This window comes from Chelonia mydas, chromosome 3 (genome assembly GCF_015237465.2).
Source record: "Chelonia mydas isolate rCheMyd1 chromosome 3, rCheMyd1.pri.v2, whole genome shotgun sequence".
Classification (NCBI taxonomy): Eukaryota; Metazoa; Chordata; order Testudines; family Cheloniidae; genus Chelonia; species Chelonia mydas.
In genome coordinates this window covers 45,475,698-45,492,252 of record NC_057851.1, presented here as the reverse complement: position 1 = coordinate 45,492,252, position 16,555 = coordinate 45,475,698, and the positions used below count along the sequence as shown (strand labels likewise).

The window sequence follows — 16,555 nt, the reverse complement described above, 5'->3', positions numbered from 1 at the left end:
TGGGAACAATCCCAAACTTCCTGTCTGCTACTTAGAATTTTAGCAAGGGGTTCCCAGAAGGCCATAGGAATCCCCAAGAACCCTCTCCAGGAAAACACTGACAGGATTCCCTATAGAAGCTACTTAAAAACCATAACAGCCACTTCATTTGATTGTTTTTACACTTCCATATTCCCCTAAAGTAATGGGAGATCCAAGCCATTCTGATCACAAATATAGTGTAAGGCAGCAACTTGAGGGAACTGGGCAACTCAAAAGTATCTTTAAATGTGAGTTATCTGTACAAAATATAACTTTAATCAACTCCTTCTTCTTTAGTGTCAAAGAGAAGCCCAGGATAAAATTAATCTCTTGCTCTTCTGAACTGAATGAGGGCAGAGGGAGTGGATTGATAGCTGTGGAATTGGATGTTCTTCAGCCATGTATTCTGCCTGTGTAGAGCAGAATGCCTCAGGATGGCCTGTGTGGTTAGCCATGCTTTCAACTGCAGCTCTGAAAAGAAGTGTGTGCTCCCTACCACCTATGACCAGATGTGCCAAACCCACGAAAAAAACACAGAAATTGGGCTTGTTTTTGGCTTAATTGGCTTGTGATTTGCTTGTTGGCTAGTTTTTGCTTTGTAGCTTGTTGCTGCTTGTAGCTTGTTGGTTCCTTTTTTTTTTTTTTTTTTTTTTTTTTGATTGTCTCCCGGCAAGCAGGAGCAAGGGAGGGCAAGCAGGGGCAAGGGGGAAAGAGTCAGGGGTGCACAGAAGGTCCACCAAATTCCCAGACTGCATGCCAAGAGGATCTAGTCACATAGAGTGTTGGGGTTCTTAAGAATTGGCTTGCTTTGGCCTTGTTTTGAAATGGGATTAGCTTGATTTTTGGCTTATTGTGAAACTTGGGGTGCTTATTTACTGGGAGAAAGTTGGCAACTGTGCCTGTGACCTGCTAATTGGTAGAAGCCAGTATGCAGACATGGCATGATCGTGACTCCTTGAGGCCAGAGAGCACTGCCAAACTTAGTAGTTGGACCTCATCCCTAGTGCACAAAGGTCTGTTGGGTTCTATCTTGATCTGTTCCTAGATAGGTGCAAGGAGGAGGGAGGACAGAACCTTCTTGCTCTTTCTCTGCACTGTACCACACAAAATTGGAGCCAAATTTTTCTTCCTTTCAGTCTGTTTTACTTTTAATGACTAAGCAAATGTTTGTAAAGGCAGAGGGAAAATTCATAGGGTGCAGTCTCTGCAGCTTTACATTTTGAGAGTCTCTGAAGCGTTCTAGCTAGCGTTCTTATATGGCTCTCATTACTGTAGTTTCTGAGCATCTCTGTCTTTAACGTGTTTCTCTTCACAACACCCCTGGGAATAGGAAAGTGCTATTATCCCCGTTTTACAGGTAGTCTTTCTCTGTGCCTCAGTTCTCTAAGTGATATGCCCAGGATCTCACATTAAGTCCATGGCAGACGGAAGACTTGAATACAGTTCTTCTTCTGAATCCCAGACTAGCACCCTAACTGCTGAATCATCCTTCCTCTCAAGTGTGTGTGTGTGTGTGTGTGTTACTAAATGATTTTAAAATGTATTGTTCAAGTGCTTGACACTATTGAAGTATTGCCAACCTTAGTGATTAAAAAAGCATGAGTTAGATACTCCCCCCCCCCCCCCGCCCCAAATCATGAGATTTGAAAGCCCATCAAATCATGTTTTTTTGACTTCCCTCTACTCCTCTGCAATGTGTCTGAGATAATATCAGGGTGAAAAGTCAACCTTAAATGCCACCTCTCTCTGGCTGCTCAGATGGAGGCTTCACTTACCCTTTCCTTGTCCTTGAGATATAGGGAGTGGACGGCAGTTCTCCTTACTGTCTTGAATCTCTCCCCTCCTTGTTTATTTCCTTTGATTAAAAGAAGGGCTGGATGGTAAATAGTTTGAGAACCACTGACTTAATTAAATGCATCATGATTAAGCCTAAGATTTTGTCATGGACATTTTTACTAAAAGTCAGCGACAGGCCATGGGCAATAAAGAAAATTTCACAGAAGCCGGTAATCTGTCCATGACTTTTAGTAAAAAAATATCTGTGACAAAATGGGGAGCTGCAGAGCCCCCACACAGCCTGTGGCTGCTGGGCAGCTGTGGGGGCCCCCACTAGCAGCTCCAGAGCCCCTACCGCCTGTGTGAGGGCTCAGAGCTCCAGGTTCCCCCTGCCCTTCCCTGCAGCGGCCGGGAGCTGCTTGGCTTGGAGCCCCCTGTCCCCCTCGTGGCAGCCGGGAGCTTCCAGCGGCGGGGGTACCCCGCAGCTCCTGGCCACTGGTGGTGGGACCCTGCAGCTCCCAGCTGCCACACGCTGAAGTCACGGAGGTCTCTGGAAGTCACGGCTTCTGACCTCTGTGACATAAACGTAGCCTTAATCATGATTCACAGCCACACATAGGACTCCTATTACCTCTCAGGGTTGAGGAGTTACAAATATACATATTAAAGAACTTTAAACGGATACCTATCATTCATAAGAAATAAGGTCAAAGTAAAAACAACATGGGCTTGGTTTAGCCTTTTCCCAGTAGCAACATTTCTGACTCCCAACCCGAAACGTCTCTCTGCTTGAGACTGGGCAGCACTCACCACCCCGTACTCTGCATCCTATTCCATGCAGCTCCTAAATCTGCTTCTTGCACCTCCCCATTCACCTTTCTCAGTTTCTCCTCATAGTCCCATTATACTACCTGGCCTCCTGAACCATACAATGGCAGCCATTTGGTCTGCTGGCATGGCTACAACTTCACCAAAACTAGCTAAAGTTGGCTACCCACTCCGTTAAGGGAAGCCTCACTTCCACATGCAGATAGACTCTAGGGAAATGATAGCCATTGTGCTAGCTTCGGTTCAGTCCCTTTGACAGTAATAGGAGATGGTGACTGTTTTTTAAATAAGGGAGAATGTCAACTGGCAGTCTTTCCTCATGCTGTCTTGAAGTAGGTTAAAAAAGTTGCCAGAGTTGTGATTAAAATCAAGAGAGTTGGCAATCCTGCTACTGTCTGCTACAGTAGGCTCCCCTTTCCTGCCAGGTGAGGGAATGGTGGTGCGGCTACTATGTCAGGAGGTGCATTTACATCTACCGCCACTGCATCTGTGGTGGGGTTTGTATGGTATGTTACCAACTTGCACAATAGTTTGCTTAACACTTTGTCTAAAAATGGCCTTTGTGAAAGCAAAGCAAAGTATGCAGGACTTTCCTGAAACTAGGGTACCAGAAATAAAATATTGTGTACTGAAGGGCAATGACCCTTTCTTTCCCCCTTATGAATCTGTAGATCCTTTTTAGTATTAATTGTAAGCGTTTCTATCTACGTTTGCTAGTTATAGAACACCAATTGTTATCTGATGGGCTAAAGGAAACAGCTATATTTTGGGGGATCTGGGAAGAGTAATTTGGAAAATCAATACAAGTAATTCTCTTTGGATAAAAATCATGTGGGATACAGCATATATTTTGACAGGTTTCAGAGTAGCAGCTGTGTTAGTCTGTATTCACAAAAAGAAAAGGAGTACTTGTGGCACATTAGAGACTAACAAATTTATTTGAGCATAAGCTTTCGTGAGCTATAGCTCACTTCATCGGATGCATTTGGCAGGGCGGGGGAGACACTGGGAAGAAGGATCCTACCACTTAGAGCCTGAGAGCGTGTGGCCACCTCCAGAGCAAGTGTCCAACCCACAGCATCCCTACAGCACAGCCAGGGCCTGAGAAGAAGGCCTGAGACTTACAAGGAACGGACTGTGAACTGCCCTGACATTCCAGAGACACTGTTTGTGATGTTCCTTGCCACAGAGCGGGTTGATGTGTTTCCTTTAACCTTTCCCATTTTCCTTATTCTTTTTAAAATTAATTGTTGATTAAATAACTTGCATTTACTTTAAATTGTATGTAATGGTCAGTGGGTCAGAGAAGTGCCCAGTACAGAGAGAGTACCCCGGAGTGGGGACACCCTAGCCCCTGTCCTAGGTGATCACAGCAGGGTTGGGGGTCAAGCCCCCCAGGAATCCTGGGCCCAGCCTTGTTGGGGTTACGAGGACTCTGCCAGACAGGAGAGTGGAAGGGGTGTCCTCAAGGGCAGGGAGGCCACTGGGTAAAGGAAGTGGGAGCAAGGACTCAGATCCTTTTGCTAGCCTACTTCACCAGGGTAGTGCAGAAGCCAGGAAAATTCCCCACAATAGCGGAACTATTCCCCCACTTACACTTGGAAGTCAACTCAGTCTTTAAATCATCTTAGTCTTTGATTGTACTGTATCAGAAACTGCCAAAATATCTCAAAACACTACATTTTGGATATATTTAAAACAATGAATGCACTGTTCTTGCTGTAAACTTATTTTCTCCTGTGAGCATGAATGTGCTAATTTCCTTGTTTTCAACTCCCCTGTCCACTTCTCTGCTCCCCCTTCCCCTCTCCCCCCAAAAATAGTGTAAGAAAGTTTAAGGGCCAGCTCCATTGAAGACAATGGGAGTCCTTTCATTGATTTCACTAGGGACTGAAGTTCCTAAATTCTCAAAGATGGGTTACTGCCATTTCCATTCCCCCAGTCATCACAAGCCCTCTTGATCACTGGATCATTGTTTTTCAATAAGGATAAGACACAGAAATAAAAACTTAGGCTTTGTAGTACCCTGTAGTTTAAACCAACATTGCAAAATCCCATTCATCCATTTGGCTGGGGTGAGTAAATTTTGTTTGTTTCTCTTATGTATTTTTGCTTGCAGGCAAGTACACAGTTTCAGTATCATCATCAAAGTAAACAATTCATACGTTTCATGCTGAGCTACTCAAACATGATGTTTTTGCCATGCTTGTCTAAAGCCTCCCTGAATCACCATTTTCCTTCTTACATCTACTAGTAAATACTAAGGGCCCAATCCAGGTCCAACACTACTGAGACAAAGTGGTCTCTTATTCTAATGCAAGTGTTTATGTGGAGTAGTAGTTTAACTTTCCACTTTTATGTTTACTAGAAACAAATCTTAAACTTAGAACTTTTTAGGTTTTAGTAGAAGGAGGCACTTTAAACATTTGTTACTTGGAATCATTCTGGGAGATGTTAGTTAACTTGGATCTATGCTGTGTGTCAGGTTTAGTCCTATTGATTAGCTGTTTTGTTTTCCTTGGATCAATCCATGAAGGGAAAACACTGTGAAATATCAAATTCCTTGATAAAGGGAGAAATAACAACATGGGCTTTTCATACACTGGCTGAAATCATGGTTTCCAGGGAGACCTCAAATTTGCTTGTTGCAGCCAAAATCTTGAACTGGCAACTGTGGCAGATTACATAACTTGCCCATCCTATACTGTATATTGTTTTCCCAAGCATTCATGCATATCAGTCCATGATCTCAAATGCTGTGGTAAGGCTGCCTTTGCCCTTCAACCTTTAATAACTAAGTACCAGCATCACCTGGCACAATATCATCTTGAAGTGGGGACAAATCCAACAAACAGTGTGAGGTGCCAGAATAAACTGGATTTAAAAATGCAGGCATTCTGTGACTCTTCAAATGTCGGAGCCTGAACACAAACTTCCTCTGTTGTAGACTGGAGGAGTCTGTGGGTTTGTTAGCTTTTACTGAATTGTATCAAAAATAATCTGTCAGTCCATCCTTTCCAAGTAATTACTTTTAATTTCAGAGATTTTTTGTATTCATGTTAGTGTATTTTAACTGCTTAGCTTTTTCTTTGACGTTTGACATTGGATGAACCAGTTGTATGGTTTCTCATGAAAACCAATCTCTTTTGCTGTACATTTGCTACTTTCAGACCCATCTTTACATAACTAATTCTTAGTGCGTAAGAGCCTGTTTGCATGAAGCCTTTTTTTCCCTGACTTCTCACTGACATTTGACCATGACTTTTTTTTTTTTTTTTTTTTTTTTTTAAATACTATGCTGCAGTTCTATCTGTCCAGTTTTAAACTTGTCACACAGCATTAGTTTTCATTCATAGAACATGTACATAGTATACTTCGGGAGTAGTGAAAGCTATAATTAATTTTACAAAAACATTTCCAGTAAAACCTCCATATTTTCTTAACTATCTGCAAATTGTCATTTTGAGATGAAAATTTCTGCAGTAAGTCTTGACCAATAGTTAAAAGTTGTTTTTGATGTTTCAGCCAGCCATTTTTGAGTATATTGAGGTTGACAAGAATACTTGTAAGTAGGTTATGGCTATAGCAAAGATAACTGAAATGTGAAATGTTGCGTGTGAAATAGTCCTTAATGTGGACTAGTGCCTTTATTTTAATTTTTTCTCTTCCAAATTTAGTAAAGTTATGAGTGATGCATGCTCACGTAAAACCTAAAAGTTTCAGCCGAAGTTAGTGAAGACCTACCTCTTTGTGTGACCACCCACATGGAGCTGGGGCAAATGCACATTCACATGGCAGGCACAGGGTCTGCTGCTATCAGATTGCTGGTGGCAGGTCTCTCCTTAACCTTTTTAGGTTGGAGTGCAAATCAGTTATTGCACACACATACCCCAGAATGGAATACATTCCCCCTTCTTGCACCACTATACACAGGGCCAGCCTGAGGAAGATGTTAGGGTATATCCCCCCAAAAGCCGTATGTACGTACGTGTGTGTGTGTATGTGTGTGTGAAAATGTAATTTAATTACTTATTTTGTCTTTTCTACTGGCACTCATTATCTGAACACCTTCCATGTAAAATCAATAGCAAAATAGTCCCTAAGGGACTTCAGACAATCTCTGGCACTTCTGTCATATTTGGGTAAAAACTTGGAGTTTGTTTTAGCTTTTACTTAGATCTTATTAATTTCCTCTTTTTGTTGTTGTTAGCTGGGTTTTAGTGGATAGAAGGGGGCTTTCATAAGGCTGCCAAGTGTCTCACTCTTGTGACATGTCTGCAGCACTCGCCCAGGTTGGCATACATCTCAGATGTATTCTTATATATCCAGATTAGCTGTGGGCATGCAAAACGTGTTAGCAGTTAATTGTTCCTCCAGTCCACTGGTGGCCACTGTGGTATCTGCACAGCCTGTAGCTAGGAACAGTCTCTCTGTTTAGTGTCTTGGTGCTTCCCTGATGGATTGAACTAGTAAGGAGTAGCTGTGTGAAGGCAGCACAAGGGGACAGGCCCATTGCTGATCCTAGTTGGCCCATCTCAGTTGCATTAGGATTCCCTTCATCAGAACCCCTCCGCTACCCTTGCATCTACTCTATCTACTCTAGCATCTCCAGACACTCAGTCACCTCACTAGCCAGCTGCCCCAAGCTCCCAGCTAACCCACCATCAGCCCTCAGCTGTTCCAAGAACCCACACAGTTATCCCAGGCACCCAATCACTCACCTTCAGGCCACTGCAACATCTCCCTTGAACCCACAGTCACCTCATACCAGAGGGAAATTGCAAGAACAAACTGGCGGAAATTCTATTCTATATAGATTCTTATATGGTGCAGGATAAATTTGGGGAGCACAATAGGTGGTAATGGGGATTGAAGAGGATTAGATGTGGCGGGGGGGGGGAGGAGGAGGCAAAATAAAATCAACCAACCAAATCTTGACCTCAACAAAAACTTCTGGGGCAAAAAGCTGGCTCTGGCTTGAGGGGAGACTGTGAACAGTCACTGAAACACATGTATCAAAATCTTCTAAAAATTCTGCCTTTGGGAACAGGAAAAAATCTTCAGGCAAAAAACCAACCAACTAAACATTGGTGGGGAGGCCCTCAGTGGAAGATTACTCTGCAAGAGTCATTTTCACCTGCTTTGTGGCCCTCTGGTGCTCACAGAGTGGCGTTAGTATAATTGAGAATTGGGACCCAAATCTCACGAATAATTTTTAATAACTAATACACCTGCTGTAAATCCTACCTCAACGTTGTGCAGCAGTGACTCTAGGTGCTCAACAGTGATGGTAGCGGAGTGCATTCTCCGGCAGGTCTAACCATGCTATCAAGGTGTCGGACTGTCAGCCCAGCTAAATTGAGGAGGTAAACGTGCCACTGACAGCCTAGCCAGCAGGTGACTGAAAACAATGGGTAAAACAACATGGAAAACGAGTTCTCTGCACGTTCCTCTGTCCCCACTCCAGAGGCAGTGAGGCATTCAAACGACAAGAGGCTGCAAAGAATCTCAGGTGCCAGGTCACCAAAAGGAAACCGGACAACTCTCTCAGTATGTACTTATAACTGCAAAACACTGACGAGGGAGGAATCGATAAACTATCTCATGGAGGAAAAGGCAAAACCAGCCTACAATGTGCTGGGTGTTTGCGAAACATGATGAAAGAAGGAGATGGAGGTCAGCTGGAGGGATGGAAGCACGGTATTCTAGGAAAAGAAGAAGACACGAGGACAGTTGGAGTTGGATTTATCATAAACAAGGAATGATCTTTGAAAATTGTCTCATGCCATTTGAAGTCATCACATATCAGGGTGCCTTACCTCCGATTGAACCGAAATAGTACCCTCAAAATCATCCAGATCTCTGTTCCCACAAGTCCATGCAAAGATGATGATGTAGAAGGATTCTATCAGGAACTGGAGGAAACCCTCGCTCAGAGTTCCACATATACGATTGTGATGGGAGATTTTAATGCCAAGGTTGGAAGAGGAAGAGAGGGCGAAAAGTTCATAGGAAGGTACGGTATCAGAGAATGAAACGCATGAGGAGAACGGCTAGCTATATTGGCAGAGACTAGGAGAATGTTCATTGGTAACACCTGGTTCCGAAAGAAGGCCGACAGAAGATGGATCTGGATTGCATCAATCGCGAAGACAAAAAATGAAATCAATTACTTTCTGATCGATAGACGATGTATCGTGCAGGATATTTCAGTAGTGGCATCTTTCAATATTGGTAGTGATCATTGCCTACTGAGAACCAGACTCACGTTCACTGTGAAAGTGGAGAAAAAGGCGCTGTGTATGGCAAACAGAAGGCACCAACCGGTAGCTTTCGACAAGGCAATCCTGAAGGAAAACATTTCTAGGGAAAATTGGAGCCTCCTCAACGACTGCAACGACTATTACGAGAACTTCAGTAAGAAACTGAAATGGTGTGTGAAATCAGCTGATCATGAAAGATCAAGAAGAGCTAGCGGAAGAATCTCGGAAAATACAAAGACTTTATTGGAGAAGAGGAGGAAAATGAAAAGAAATGGCAGCAACAGGTGTGAGTACTCCCTTCTCTGCAATCTCATATGAATGAAGTTGAAGGAAGACTTTGAGAAATTTCGAACCAAAAAGCTCCTAAAGGCTGCTGAAGATCGTAAAAGTCTCAAAAAATTCACATGGAAACTGGCGTTGTACAGGTCATCATTATCAGCTTTGAAGAACAGGGATGGAGAATCAGTTACCGATCGAACAGAGATGGAGGCAATCTGCAGGGATTTCTATACCCCGCTGTTTGCATCCCGTATAGACATCCCAATGCCAGCACTTCAACAAAATGATGAGCACATACCCCCGGTTCTCATCAGTGAAGTCCGTCATGCAGTGCATCAAACGAAAGAGGGGAAGGCTCCAGGCAAGGACAGTCTGACAGCAGAAGTGCTTAAGGTGGGAGGTCAGGAACTTTGGTAAGCTCTCGCCCAAATGTTCAGCCGCTACCTGGAAATCCAGAAGATACCGTCCAGTTGGAAAGAGTCCAATACTATCTTGCTGCATAAGAAAGATGATTGAGAAAATCTAAAGAACTATCGCCCGATCTGCCTGCTTTCGCATATCTAAGTTCACTAAAATAATAACAAATTGACTGTCGTGAAACTTGGATGAGCAGGCCGGCTTTCGAAGGAATTACAGCACGATAGACCACATCTTCACTCTAAACCAACTACTAGAGCATTCAAGGGAATGTAAGTTCCCTTTGTGCATTGCCTTTGTGGACTATGAGAAGGCATTCAACAGCGTAGAGACGAACGTCGTTCTTGAAGCTCCTTCAGAACAGGGCATCGGCGTAAAATAATATCACATTACTAAAGGAAGCGAACTCTGGTTGCAGCATGGACATATCGCTGTTCGATACTCCTCTCCGAATCCCCGTTGAGAAAGGTGTGAAACAAGGAGTTACAGTTTCACCAAAATTATTCACAGCTCATCTTGAATTGTTTTTTTGATGAGCAGACTTGAAAGGCGGATTAATATCAATATCAACGGTGAGTGGCTAAACCATCTCAGGTTCGCAGATGATATAGTGCTGATAGCCAAAAATACAGCCCAGCTTGAGAGAATGCTTAAAGAACTGAACGCGAAAAGTAGTCAAGTCGGATTAAAAATGAACCCGTCGAATATGAAATACATGAGATCAGATGTTCTGCCAAGAACCCAAATAACTCTTGGAGGAGAGCAGATCCAAGAGGTTGATAAATACATTTATTTGGGCCAGGAAGTGAACATGTGCCAAGATCAGAAAGGCGAACTGTCCAGCAGAAAAAAAGCTGGATGGTGTGCATTCAATGACATCAAGGACATCCTCCAAGGAAAGATCAGCAAAACAACTCTTATGAGTCTTTTTAACTCGACCGTGCTTCCAGCGGTGTCCTATGAAACATGGTTGCTGACGAAGATTGAAGAACACGAACTGTCTGTCACGCAGAGGGCAATGGAATGAACGCTTTTGGGCATTTCACTCCGCGATCACATCCCCAACGAAATAATTAGGCAGCAGTCTGGAGTGCGAGACGTTGTTGAAAGCAGGCTCAGCAAAATGCAGTGGGCGGGACATGTGGCCTGACTCAGCGACAACACATGGACCGCAGCTATATCCGAGTGGTATCCGCGAGAACAGAAACGGCCATGCAGCTGGCCTCCAAAGAGGTGGGATGAACAGGAGGGTGAATATTTCAAACACTATGGAGAAGGAAAGAGCAGGCAGGAGAAAGCCCAGCGAGAAAAGGGGAGAGAGATGCACCAGGACATGATGGACTTTTTTGGCACCAAACACAGATGTTGCAGAATCTTGTTGACCTATACGTGTGGCTTCAACATTCATGGGCTTGCCTGTTGGGGGTGTGTGGAGAGGTGGTAAAATGGAGCTCTCCATTAATGGCAACCCCCAGTCCAAATGGCATCAGGGGCCACTTCCCTACTTCTACGACTCCATGTCAGGGGACTGTAAGGACAATCATGGCTTCACAGATGAGTGTATGTGTAGTCAGAGTGGACTGAACTGGACATGAATGTTTTTTCCCCTTGTGAAATTCTGTTCCATTAATTTATTTCAGAAGTTTTTATTATTTTTTCAATTGTGTGTAGTTTTCGCCCGCTCCTTCACTGGTCTGGTATGCAATAAAATTCTCTTCTTTAAAAATTAATTCATCTTTATTATTTCACAACACATGCTGCAGAACACCTCGTGGTACTGAAAGCACCCACTACTTGTTATTGTACAGGGCAACAGAACTCATGGGATCAGTGACAATCACACTGTAATAATGTACAGCAAGCACTGAAAAACGAATAGCTGAATTAATACTGTTGTATTCATAAATGTACACCAAGCCCCATACAATTCCTAACCGGTTCCAAATCTTCAGGGCCAAGTAGAGCACAGTCCACCATACCAAATTACTGCGGCTGACTGATAAAGTGCTCTGTCAAGGGCCTCCCTCAGCTGCGTAGCTCTGTATTGAGCTCTTCCTGTAGCTCTTGTGTCAAACTCAGCAGACAGCTGCTTTACCTCTCCCTTCCATATTGGTGGCAACTTTTCCCCGCCTTTGCCTCACAGATATTTAGGACACAGTGGGCAAGTATAACCATTGGGATATTTTTCTCACTGAGATCCAATCTTATGAGTAAACACCACCAGTGTCCTTTCCGTCTACCAAAAGCACATTCAACTGTCATTCTGCACCTGCTAAGCTGGTAATTGAATCTTTCCTTGGTGCTGTCCAGGTGGCTGATGTACAGCTTCATAAGCAATGGGCAGGCTGGTCCTCCAGGTTCCCTGTTGATATTTCAACATCATAAAGGTAATCTGATAGTCAGGAAAGAATGCCTCTGCATGCATCTTTCTGAACAGTCCTGTGTTCTTAAATATGCAATTGTCATGCTCTTCCCTGACCAGCCCACTTAAGTGCAGAGTCCTGCACTTAGGACCGAAGAATCCCATGCCCTGCTACAGACTAGGGACTGAGTGGCTAGGCAGCAGTTCTGCAGGAAAGGACCTAGGGGTTACAGTGGATGAGAAGCTGGATATGAGTCAACAGTGTGCCCTTGTTGCCAAGAAGCCAAACAGCATTTTGGGCTGTATAAGTAGGAGCATTGCCAACAGATTGAGACGAGATCATTTTCCTCTATTTAGGCTGACCAGACGTCCCGATAGACTGTGTCGATTTTTAGTTCTTTGTCCCGCTTCCTGACCGATGAACGGTTGGGACGTCATTTGTCCTAATATTGTGGCTTTGGCCACTCTGGCGGTTGGTGTGTGTGTGTGTGGTTTTTTTTTTTTTTTTTTTGGCTTTCCCCCATGTGTCCCAATATTTTGTCCATTTCATCTGGTCACCCTACCTCTATTCGGCATTGGTGAGGCCTCATCTGGAGTACTGTGTCCAGTTTGGGGCCCCACACTACAAGAAGGATGTGGACAAATTGGAAAGAGTCCAGCGGAGGGCAACAAAAATGATTAGGGGGCTGGAGCACATGATTTATGAGGAGAGGCTGAGAGAACTGGGATTATTTAATCTGCAGAAGAGAAGAATGAAGGGGGATTTGATAGTTGCTTTCAACTACCTGAAGTGGGGGTTCCAAAGAGGATGTATCTAGCCTGTTCTCAGTGGTAGCAGATGACAGAACAAGGAGTAATCTCAAGTTGCAGTTGGGAAGTTTAAGATGGATATTAGGAAAAACTTTTTCACTAGGAGGGTGATGAAGCACTGGCATGTGTTACCTAGGGAGATGGTGGAAACTCCTTCCTTTGAGGTTTTTAAGGTCCGGCTTGACAAAGCCCTGGCTGGGATGATTTAGTTGGTGATTAGTCCTGCAGTGAAACATCCCCAGTGCTTGCATAACCATAGAAAAGTAACTCTTTCTTTCTGTTGATGTACTCTGTTGCAAGGTGGGCTGGTTCCAAAATAGGGAACCCTATTGCAGCAAATCCATCCACTGTGTCCTGCACACTAATGAGATTCACAGTCCTGAGCAGCAGGAGACAATCAATGGCCTTGCACACTTGCATGACACTGGCCCCCCACTGTGGATTTCTCAACTCCAAAATGATTTCCCACTGAGTTGTGGCAATCCAGCATTGCAAGCTTCCACAGTGTATTACCACTCACTTCTCCGCTGTCAGTGGAGGTCTCATTCTGGTGTTCCTGTGCAGGAGGGCTGGGGCAAGCTTGGCACATAGATCCAGCAATGTGGCTTTTTGCATTCAAAAGTTCTGCAGCCATGGGTGGTGGGTATTATGGGCTGGGGGACAGCCAGGCTTGGCCCTGCCCACGCTCCACCCTCAGTTCCCCTGCTTCCCACTCTATGGTTCTATTCCCCCTGTACAGTGGCCCCAGCTCATGCTGGGGCCACAGCGCTCACCCTCCTGAGGCTGGGAGACCTGGGGCTGCAGCGCCCGCCCTCCCAGCACTCTGGGGCTGAGGGCGCTAGCCTGGGGTGGGGGCTGGCAGCTCTCGCCCCCATATGGGTTATGGATGGTGGTATGGAATGGAAGAAGCTTCATGATGGGAACTTGACCCCTTTCTCCCAGGCACCTCTGTGTAACTTGTTTCTGCACCACCAGGTACGTTGCCGAAATTTCCCAAAATACAGTGTGCTGGATGATGGTGAATTGCACACTGGGATACCTACCCAGGGTGCACTGCACTGTATTGACACACTTACTCTTAGTGAGTACGTGCAACACCGATACAAGGAACCAAGTGTGTGTACACACACACAGGATATACTAACTGGGGCTCATTTATGCCAACGTAACTTGCTTCGACCAAAGTTTGTAGTGTAGACATGGTTTGAAGTAGTAATGAGGTATTCTGGCAGGTCTTCTTAGGACACTTACACTTCTATTGCTTGTGCTGTATCTTTTATGTAGGTGATAAAGAGAACTTTGGTATCTAGTGCTGTTGGTTGGCACCTATTGTGACCACTAAAAATTCAATTCCATATTATTATTTTCTTTAAATTTACAATAAATTTAGTGGCTGTGTAATTCCTGGAATCTGCCTGCTGGACAAGCCACTTAAGTTTTGGGTAATTTCCTTTTGAATTTTGGTTTCTGGTAACAAATCCAATTTGGAGTATTGAACAGATTTTTGGCTTTAGACTTATAAATGAGATTTTTAAGTGCTCTGATTTCTTCTATCTTACAGGAACCAGATGTTCTTTTTGAGAGTTGTAAAGGAAATACAGAGGAACTCTTTAAAAATTTGTATTTAGAGAAATAGCTTTGTTGCGAGAATATATTTTTATTCACCAAACCAAAATACATTTAGACCTACTGTTAAAGCCTTTTTGTTACTGGACAAATTGATTTAAAAATAGTCTTCCATTGCCCACTATTTTGTTGACTACCTTTAAAGAACTCTTCTATGTTGGAGAAGTATGGTTTTCACTTACAGAAACCCTTCCCCTGTTTCATTGTGTTTAGGTATTCAGTAATTTTAAAAATAATTGTAGCTAGTACTGCAGTAAGGCTCATTTATCTGTAATTCCCACAATCCCATCTAGTGACATTTCATAAAGCAGTGGTCCCAAATGTTCGGGGGTGGGGCGGGACCCTGGCGAGCCCCCACTGGGGACGGGGAGAGCGCCACCCAGCCGTGCTCTGCCCCCAGCTCTGGCCCTGCCCCAGTCCCAGCTTGGGCCCTGGTCACGGACCCGCTCCTGGCCCCGGTGGCGGCTCTGCTCCCAGCTGCGGACACAGCTGCAGCCCTGGCTCTTGCCCGCAGCTGGAGCTTTGCTACCGGCCATAGCTCCAGCCACAGCTCTGGCTGTGGCCCGCGGCTCTTCTACTGACCCCAGCTCCCGACCATGGCTCTGGCCCCATTGCCGACTGTGGTTCCTGAAGGGGTGTGTGGGAGGTGAACAGTCTCTATTATGGGTTGGAGGCGGGGGGACGTGACAGAAAAAGTTTGGGGATCACTCATAAAGGATAAGGATTTTTACCATATAGTGCAGTAACATGCTGTACATGAGACTAGGTACACTGTAAGGCCATTTGAAAGCTGATCTGCATAATGTAATTGCCCACTTATGTAGTTTCCTACTGTTTGCATATTATGTTCATGCTCAGTGATGCCCACTGGCTGTCTGTTAGCTTTCAGATGGAATTTAAGGTGTTGGTGTTTAGCAGTCGAGCCACGAATGGTTTGTGAACTGGTTCTTTTTCTTCCTGTAACATACTTTTGCAGTTGTGCTGAGTAGAGACACTTGAGCTGGTGTTTTCTCAGTTTAAACAGGCTAGTGCTTCTATATGAATTACTTTCTGAAGGTTTCTTGACTTTTTAATTTGCTCCCCTCTTCTCCTTTGTGGTTTTAAATAATTATTTTCCAATAGCCATCTTTTTGCAGGGTTTTTAGGAAGAGGACAGTTTTGGGATGGTTAGTGGATGTGTGTAATTACATCCTGAGTGGTTTATAGGTGGACTGCGTTAATTTTTTACTTGTATTTTATGAATTTGCTGATTTTTAATTTTTATAAGTGGAAAGGAAGCACAAATTCTAAAGAAACAAATATTTTCTTTAGCCATTTCATTCTTAAGGTCCTCCATCTCCAGAACCCGTGGATGAATACTGTATAGTTATTATGATTTCTTCCAATATTAAAATTATCAGTGTAGTCCATCTCTTCTTTTTATGCCTCCATCTCTGACAGTGACTTAAATTTAGTACCATAAAGACTGTGGGAAAGACTGATTGATGCAGAGAAATCATATCCCTTCTCTGCAATATATTTATCCTCCTTAATAAACAAACCATTAAGAGAGCCACCAGGATGTGCACATACCTAAAGTGAGTATTTGATAGAGTCCTTCTCCTTGCTTATCACAGCCCCTCTCAGTTGCTTGTCACCTTCCTTTGTTCGTTCTTGTGTAAAGTTTAGATTTTGTCATCTTTGGGACAGTTTTCTGTGAAGATCCCAACTCACCTTTGAGTGCAATGAAATAATAATAATTGCTCCCCTTTACACTCCGAAGACCTAGTGGCCTCTTTCTGATATTTTCTTAATTCATTTTTCTGATATTTTCAAATAATGTATTTCTAGGGTTTTTTTGTGTCTTTAGTTATTTGCTATTCAAATTCCCTCTTAAATCTTCTGTTTCTTTTGGTACCACTTGGCCTTAGTTTTCACTTCTTGAAGGATAGCTTTTAATCTTGCCAAGATGACATCTTGGCATGGTGATTCTAAGGTTATGTATTTCAAAACCATCAGGTCTGGGATTAACAGCTTTCCAATGGTATAAATCTTATGTTTCTGTCCTTTCAGCTTTCTAGATATAGAATCTTAAATTCACAGTGTTTTGATTACGTTTCAGCTTTTTTTTCCCACACAGTTTAATGGTTTTAATTGCCTCTCTTTCAAATTGCTAGAAATTAGCACTTAAATC

General features: G+C 43.7%; 1 protein-coding gene across 4 annotated transcripts in view; it reads left to right on the top strand.

The window, feature by feature from the left end:
* LOC102937775 (collagen alpha-1(XXI) chain) overlaps positions 1 to 16,555 on the top strand; it is a 193,904-nt gene that overhangs the window by 30,269 nt on the left and 147,080 nt on the right. The window contains exons 1-2 of one of the 4 annotated variants that reach the window (XM_043542390.1): positions 11,947 to 11,971; positions 13,732 to 13,837. The exons of the other annotated variants lie outside the window; for them this stretch is intronic. The gene's annotated coding sequence lies outside the window, so the exon portion shown is untranslated. Of the gene's footprint in view, positions 1 to 11,946; positions 11,972 to 13,731; positions 13,838 to 16,555 lie in introns of those variants that run through there. 4 annotated transcript variants of the gene reach the window in all.